Source organism: Capsicum annuum, chromosome 3, assembly GCF_002878395.1.
Source record: "Capsicum annuum cultivar UCD-10X-F1 chromosome 3, UCD10Xv1.1, whole genome shotgun sequence".
NCBI classification, from domain to species: Eukaryota; Viridiplantae; Streptophyta; class Magnoliopsida; order Solanales; family Solanaceae; genus Capsicum; species Capsicum annuum.
The window spans coordinates 157,720,218-157,729,157 of record NC_061113.1 but is presented as its reverse complement, the minus strand read 5'-3'; the positions used below and the strand labels follow the sequence as shown (position 1 = coordinate 157,729,157).

The window sequence follows — 8,940 nt, the reverse complement described above, 5'->3', positions numbered from 1 at the left end:
TTCATGATCATAATTGAAAATTATCATACTATGGAACATAAAGGCACTGGTGGGATACTTTTGAGAACACATGCCATCCATAGCTATCTATGGGTACTATTTAAGAAAACTCTATCAGTAGGAATTTAAGTGTAAATATTTCTAATACCTCAAAACTAAGGTAGAGTTGGCCTGAATAGAGCATGATAGGAATCTGTATAGGTTTCTTATTGAATATATCTACACCACAATCTGAAATATGGCATAAGGGAAATATTTCTAAAATGCCCTGTAGCCTATTGAAGAAAAGTACAGATGTATTTGTATCATCCGCAAGACTACTTGACACAGATTCATTGACAAACTAGGATACTTGAACTTTTTGCTTTGATACAAAATTTGACATGACCCAAAGCTACCCCTAGTTGTAACATGATGCTTGGAACCACAAGTGATCCCAAGCTAACCCATGAAGTAGCATACTACTTGAGTAACTAATTTAAATTGTATAAAAAAAGACAGATGATCATGAGAAAGTCTGAATAAGTGTAATACTGATAAATAAAACTAAATAAAGAACTTGAATTTAGTGGATGACTCTAACTGATAGTCTATAAAGCCTCTACTATCCTGACTATAGATAGTTGGGACATGCCTCGAACTAACATTAATCAATACATATGAATAATTAAGATAAATTATATGAACTACAACTAATTGGAGTTCTAGAAAAAGGAGAACTCATCACCTGCTGTATGAAAGTAGAGAACTGTCTAACCCTGGTGTGTGTACTACTCTTAATACTTACATTATGAAAATATTTAGCCACACAAACATATATGTGGTCAGTACTTCTTAAATGTACTAAGTAAGTGGGGGATTAAAACAATAAGTCAAACTCAATGGATACATAATCTTAAAACATGCATGCTATGTGCAAGTAGAATCACCAAGGGACTAAAATCAACTTAAAGCTGAAGTATCTGAAAACATGAATACAAACATAATCTGGTAAGATGGTGAATTACTACTCTTAGATTCTTAAATATTTACTTCAGAAAAATGATTAGTACTTATACTGGGAAGCGATGAATCATAAATATTGTATGTAAATCTCATGTAAATATGAACATGCTATAAATATTAACTGAGGATCATGTTTGGATTATGAAAATGAAAAACATGAACATGTAAAACTGCGAATGCAAGACCAAGTAAAGCATGTACTGAAATTATCTGAATAACTTAATCACTAAAAATCTGATTACTTGGGCAAGATAACCTAAACTTGTATAGACTGAGTACTAATAAAAACTGTGGGAGCTATCATGCAAATGATATTCCCTTATCTGAGCTAATAGGGGTCCAACATGTAACCTTAGTTTAAAGGGTGTTAATACCAGGTACTTACACATGACTTTGTGGATCTACTAAACTGGTGTCCTGAAGGACTAGGGAGCCAGCCTCTTCGAGTAGATGCCCCTAAATAAATGTAAAACCTCTATTGGTAGTAAGACCTCTAATACCTACATTGGCTACATAGTTCTGGAACTCAAGTACTGCTACTAAAAGTCACACTCTCCACTGGCAGTTGAGCCATCATCCCTGGGTTCACCAGGTTTTAAATCCTACTCCTAACTGAATAACACTGGTATTATTATGGATCTAACATGATTTGGCACTGTATTGATAAGTTCTCAACATAAACAAAGTAGTCTTAATAGAATAATAAAAACATGGCATGACTGACGTGTAACTTGAAAAATAGAAAAATGTAAAACCATAATCTTGGGCATATTTATATGTCCAATCACTAATATTCATCCATATTTAAACTTCTTTCAACATATAAATATGCTATTTTTATTCTATTTGGGTCAATATTATGTTTCATACCTAACCAACTTGATTAGTGATGTAAGATAATTTTATTTGGAAGAAATTGGTTGCATGAGATGAAACAACTGACAAATGACGTTGCAGATTTGATTGTATTAAATTGAGAAGGCATTTTAAGCGAAGTTGGGAAGCAAGTATTGAAAGGTGAATCAAAGAGAAAAGCAACTAGCTAACAGGATTCTTGACTTAGCCACAAATACTAATGACAATTCTAGTGGCCTCGCGCGAATAGATAGTGTCGCGACTTCTAAAAAGGGGATTAAGTCTCGCATCGCGAGACCCATAAGGAAGAAGAATTAGCCAAATTTTTTGAAGACAATTCCAGTGAGCTCTCGCAATCAGATCGCATTATGAGCTACAAAAACAAGATATACATCTTGCATCATGTGGTCAGGAAATGAGAAAAGTGTGTCGCGTCCCAACTTTTAGAAATGCGAAATAACTTTTGCAGCACTGTATTCTTTCCCTCATAGACAAAATCCACACAATTATATAAGGAACACTTGATCACAAATTAATCTACTTTTTTCAAGCATACCAGCGGTGGAAAAGCATAAAAATTTCTCTTTTAGTGTTCTTGGACATTCTTTTAATCTTATTCACTTCAAGATTAATTTTTGGTATGATTAATTGATTATTTTGGATGTTGAATTAAAACAATTGTGGTTAAACACCCTTGTTCTAGGGTTGAGGTCAAGAACATGACTACTCTTTGATATTTTTTTATCATAGTTTATTTTTGGACTATCATCTAGGTTGTTCTTAATTTCTTGATCTTACTATTTAGATGTGTGGCAACCATTGGAATAAATCTATATTTCTATATGAATTCGGGAGGAGAATCATAGGATAGAATGAAGAAATTAAAAAGAAGTGTTCTTATCTTTTTATGAAATAAGGGGTTTGAATTAGCATCTAAGATAGGGATTTGCCTAGAAGCCTTATTTGGTTCAATTTCAAGAAGATAACTTTATGAATCTAGATAAATTATTGAATTTCCGTCGGTGCTATTTTTGTAATATTTAGATAGATAGAAGATTTAGGATTGGGAGACCAAGATTGTTCTACAAAATTTGTGAATCAAAACCCGATAACCAACCATACTATGATAAGAATAAAGATTTGTATGATTTTTCAAAGTGTCTCAACCTTGGATTTTTCATCATCATTTTTTATAGTCGTTGCTTGCTTTGGTATTGTCCCAAATTTTTATTTCTTATTTATTCATTCATATTTTTATTCTTAATTTCACTATCATCCTGATACATTAAAACATTTAATACCTCCTTGTCTAAAACTAAAAGTTGGTTGAAATTCTAGATGCTTAGTCCTCGTCGGAACGATATCTGATTGTCTAAGTCTCTATATTACTTGTATGATCAATTACACTTCTGTGTGCATTGGAGCCTCAATAAGTTGTTGGGCCATTGCCGGGGACTAGTATAATTAGTAATTTGCTAAATTCTTGGTTTTTGATAATAAGTTTAAGTGTTAACAACTTGATCTTAGCAGTTGAATTTTTGCAGGTTTAGCTGAATATGGAACTGGCGAGCGATAAAGAGGGTAGAGCCTTTTGAAAAACCATAACTAATAATTCACCAAAGGTGAAGAGCTCAATATCCCATTCAACAGGTTGAAATGGCTTAAATTTGACATCAGACATTTCCAAGCTCTCTTTATCCCAAGTATTACTCTTCAACTAGCTGCTAGACCTGTTCGTGAGGTAGCAATCCCACTCAACAATCATGCAACTAATAGTATTCAAAAACCTGAGCCAAGTGGTCAATTTGAATTAAAATAGAATATGGTGAAGTTGCTTAATCCAGTTGGGTAATTTTCTAGCCTTTCACATAAAGACCCACAGCAGCACATACAGATCTTCTTGGAAACAATCAATACTTACATTCTACTAGGATGAGTACTGTTTATGTCAGACTGACAATCTTCCATTTTTCTCTTACTGGGGAAGCAAAGAGGTGGTTACATTCATAACCACCAGTCTCTATTACTTCTTGGGAAGATCTAGATCAAAAGTACCTTATTCAATTCCTTCTATCTGGGAAGACTACACATTTAAGAAGTGAGATTCTGAGTTTTACACAATAGAAAGGAGAGAATCTCTCCTAAGCTTGGGAGAGATTTAAAAGTATTCTCAGAAATTACCCTCAACATTATTAGTCTAATGATTTTCTTGTTCATACTTTCATTGAGAGACTAGATCCAAATACCAAGATTCTTCTGAATTCAATAGCCGGTGGACAAACTCTTAAGAAGACTTATGGTGAATTATACACACTGTTGAATAGGATGTCATAAGGAAATCCTCAATGTCATGCTAACTTAAGAAATGATCCTAACAAGGTCGTATGGGTATTAGATATAGTCCAATTCATGGCATTATTAGCTCAGATTGCAGCAATGCAAAATCATATGCGTACTCAGCTTAATTGTATAAAGTTGGGAGTTCCACAATTAGCAGCTATAGCTAATGCAGTCCAATTCATAAAATCTTAGTATGAGGTTTGTTGAAGTAGTGAGCATGCAACAGATGCTTGTACGACTAATCCAGATTCTGTTAATTATGTAGGAAATGTGAGCTGATAGGGAGAGCAGAATTACGGTAATACATATAATCCCAACTGGAGGAACAATCCTAATTTCTCATGGGCTAGAAATCAGGCACAGAACAATAATAAATCTAAGAGGCTAGTGCAATAAATTCAATAACAGGTTCAGATTAATCAGGATGCTACTCAAACATGTAATATGGAGAAGATGATGAAGCAACTTTTAGCTAATCAACCACATATTGTTGTAGAGTTAAAGAGTCAATAGTTGGTTACTAGAAATTTAGAGTTGCAACTCAAACAGATTGCAGGAGCACAAAATACAAGACCTCATCGAGGCTTACCTTGCAATACAGAGGAAAATCTAAAATATTTAAATGCAGTTACAATAAGAAGCAGGTTGTAGTTAAAGGATGAGGTACTTGATTAGGTTATTCCCATAGCCAATGACAATGTTCTTAAGGACAATGAGGAGAAGAAGTTTAAGGAAAAAGTTTAAAGTGATGACACATATATGGAAAATAAGACTCTATCTCTACCATTTGTTCAAAGACAAAGGAAAAATTAAGAGGAGGCCAATTATAAGAAATTTTTGGATCTTCTAAAGTAGGTTCAAGTAAATCTTCCTCTTGTTGATATATATATAGAGTGTTCCAAAATATGCAAAATACCTAAAGGATATAGTGGCGAACAACAACCAATTAACAGAGTATTCTATATTTGCACTTACTGAGGAGTGCACATCAAAGATACAAAACAAACTACCAATAAATCTTAAGAATTCGAATAGATTTACTTTACAAATAACTATTAGGAATACCATTAATGCTCATGGATTGTGCGACTTAGGGGCTAGCATAAATCTTATACCCACATCTTCATATTAGAAGATGTGTCTTAGGAGTCCTAAACCCAATACTATTGTTTTGCAGTTGGCAACTAGGTCCTTTGTTAGGCCGAATGGAATTCTTGAAGATGTATTGGTGTAAGTAGGATCACTAACCTTTTCGGTGGACTTTATGATTCTTAACTTTTAAACTAATCTTGTTGTCCTATTTATTTTGGCACGCCCCTTCCTAGTAATAGGGCAGTCATTAATTGATATGGTAGCAGGAAAGATGAAAATAAGAGTGCATGACAAAGTAGAGGTTTTTGATGCATACAAGGTGCTAAAATTACAAGCTATTTATGAGGAGTTGTCTTCTATATATGTTATAGGCCTTGAGTCTGATCATAGGTTATTGTTGTCAGATAATTCATTAGAGAAATATTTGGTAGGTCATGATTTTTATGAAGATGTGGAGGCATTGGCATTTTTTCAACTCATGAATTTGGTGGTCATCGAATCAAGAAAATTGCCTTTTGAAACATTAAGCAAGCCAATTGGTCCATCTCCTAAAGCTTCAATTGATTAATCTCCAAAATTGGAGCTTAAGTTTCTTCCTCGTTACTTGAAATATGTTTACCTTAATGACAATAATACTTTGCCTATTATTCTATCTATAGATTTATCTAATGTACAGGTAAGGGAAGCTATGACATTTTTGGTAAGAAAAAAGAAAGAGATTGGTTGACCAATGTCTGACATTACATGGATAAATCAAGATTTTTGCATGCATAATATATATATATATATATATATATATATATATGGAAGTGTTTTTCAAGCCAAGAGTACAACGACAGTGTAGATTTTTTAATTGATAAAGGATGTGGTTCGGAAAGAGTTCATCAAATAGCTTGATAATGGGATTGTCTATCCAATTTCAGCCATCAAGTGGGTAACCCCAATACAATATCCCATAAAAAGGTTGGATGACTGTAGTTACCAATGAAGCTAAGGAGATGATTTCCACTCGCATGGTAACTAGATGGAGAATCTATATTGACTATTGAATTATTAATGAATACACAATAAAAGACTACTAACTTACCCCTTCATTGATCAGATGTCGGATAGGTTGGAAGGGCAGGAGTACTACTATTTTCTTGATGGTTAACGGGTTATAATCAGATCACTATTACTCCGGAGTATAAAGAGAAAATTACTTTTACTTGTTTATATGGCACATATGTGTTCAAACTCATGATTTTTGGCCTCTACAATGCACCTACAATGTTTTAGAGATGCATGATGGCAATATTCTATGACATGGTTGAAGATTTTTTTTAGGTATTCATGGATGATTTCTCTATTTATAATAGTTCTTTTGATAAATTCTTGTAGAATCTATATCGAGTCCTAACTCTATGTGAAGAGACAAATTTGGTGCTGAATTGGGAAAATTACAACTTTTTGGTCAATAAAGGAGTATTCCATGGCCATAAATTGTAATGTAACGGACTAGAAGTAGATAGAGCCAAAATTAAAGTGATTGAAAAGTTGTCATATCCAGTAACAGTCAAGGGAGTGTGAATTTTCTTGGGGCATGCAGGTTTCTATAGGCATTTTATTCAACACTTTTCTAACATTGAAATCCTAATGCTTAAATTGTGAGAAAAAGATTTCAAGTTTGATTTTGGGGCAGATGGTCAAGAAGCCTTTAAGAAGCTAAAAAATAAGCTGAGGGAAGCTCCTATTTAGATTTCTCCAGATTTGGAGTTGCTCTTTGAGTTGATGTGCAATGCAAGTGGCGTGGTTGTTGAAGAAGTCTTAGGGAAAAGAAAATACAAGATATTTTGCTCTAGGTATTATGCTAGTAAAGTCTTAAATAATGCGCAAATGAATTATACAGTCACCAAAATGAGATGTTAGCGGTGGTGTGTGCAATCGATAAATTTAGAGTGTAGTTGGTAGGCACCAAGGTAATTGCTCACATGAATCATGTCACCATAAAGTATCTATTCAACAAAAATAATGTAAATCCTTGATTGATTAGGTGGATTTTTTTACTGCAACAAGCTAACCTGGAGGTTCGTGATAAAAAAGCAGCAGAAATTCAGGTTGTAGACCATTTATCAAGGCTAGAGAATTATGACCACTTTGTTGATGGCAATCCTTGCATTCGAGAAGAGTTTTCGAATGAAAAATTGTTGTCTATAGAGGTGATTAAAGTTCTGTGGTATGTAGATATTGTGAACTTGTTAGTGTGTGGGGTTTATCCTTAAGAAGCTACAACTCAACAAAGAAATTGTTTGATGATTCTCGTGCTTATATATGGGATAAGCTATATCTATTCAAGAAGGGTCCTGATGGAATTGAACACAGATGTGTTCCAGAAGCTGAATTTAAACAAGTGCTGCAAAAGAGTCATTCATCTCCTTATGGTGGAAACATGAGGGTGAGAGAACAACCAGAAAAGTGTTGCAATCTGGTTTCTTTTGGCCAATATTATTTCAAGATGCAGTAGCTTTTGTGAAGAGTTGTGATCAATGCCAAAGGTTAGGTATAGTTTCAAGGCATCGTGAGATTCACTTGAACAATATCCTTAAAGATGAAGTATTTTATATCTGGGGACAGATTTTATCGTGCCATTCCCACCATTAAAATGGAAATTTGTACATCTTAGTGGGGGTTGATAATGTATCTAAGTCGGTGAAAGCTATTGCTTGTTAGACTAATGATGCGAAAGTGGTTTTGAAATTTGTGAAAAATATATATTTTCCCAATTTAGCACTCCAAATGCTATAATTAGTGATGGAGGTACGAATTTCATTAACACATGGTTTAAAAATCTTTTAGCTAAATATGGTGTTAGGCAAACGGTGGCCACTACATACCATCCATAAACAAGTGGTAAAGCTTAGGTATCCAATTGAGAGATAAAGTAGATACTATAGAAGACAGTTAATTGGCAACGAAAGGATTAGGCTGAAAAGCTAGATAATGCATTCTGGCATACCAAACAACATATAAGATGCCCATTGGTACCTCCTAACAATACTTGGTTAATAGGAAAGCCTGTCATTTACCATTAGAGATGGAACATCAACTTTATTAGGTCGTTAAAAAGTTAAATCTCTAGATGAAGGCCATAGAAGAGAAGAGATTATTGCAGCTTGTTGAACCTGATGAGTTTCGTCTCTATGCTTATGAAAATGCCAAACAATACAAGGATAAAACCAAGAGATGGAATGACAGGCAAATTTAGGAAGGAGTGTTTTAACGTGGACAACATATTTTACTATTCAATTAAACGTTAAAGTTGTTTTTGGGTAAATTGCAGTCTAAATGGTCTGGACCTTTTGAGAAGGTACAAATAACGCCTCATGGAGTTGTTGAACTATGGAATAAAAAGAAGATAAAAAATTTTTGGTAAATGGATGATGTGTGATGCATTATTGGGCAAATCATGAAGATAATCACAATATGTCCATCACATTTGTGGATGAGTGAGGCTGAGCTGAGTCATTCCACGGTGTTAAATAAGGCACTGCATAGGAGTCAACCCATGAATGTAATGTTTTAAGAGTAGTTTCTTTCTTTTTTAGTTCTTAGAAATGAAAAAGATAGCAAAAATACAAAAAAAATAAGTCATGCCACGACAAAAACTAA

General features: G+C 33.9%; 1 non-coding gene across 1 annotated transcript; it reads right to left on the bottom strand.

Annotated features, from left to right (window-relative positions):
* Window positions 1–3,948: 3,948 nt before the first annotated feature.
* Window positions 3,949–4,055, bottom strand: LOC124897313. Its single transcript, XR_007054035.1, has one exon. It is a non-coding gene; the product is annotated as a small nucleolar RNA R71 (small nucleolar RNA).
* Window positions 4,056–8,940: the final 4,885 nt, after the last annotated feature.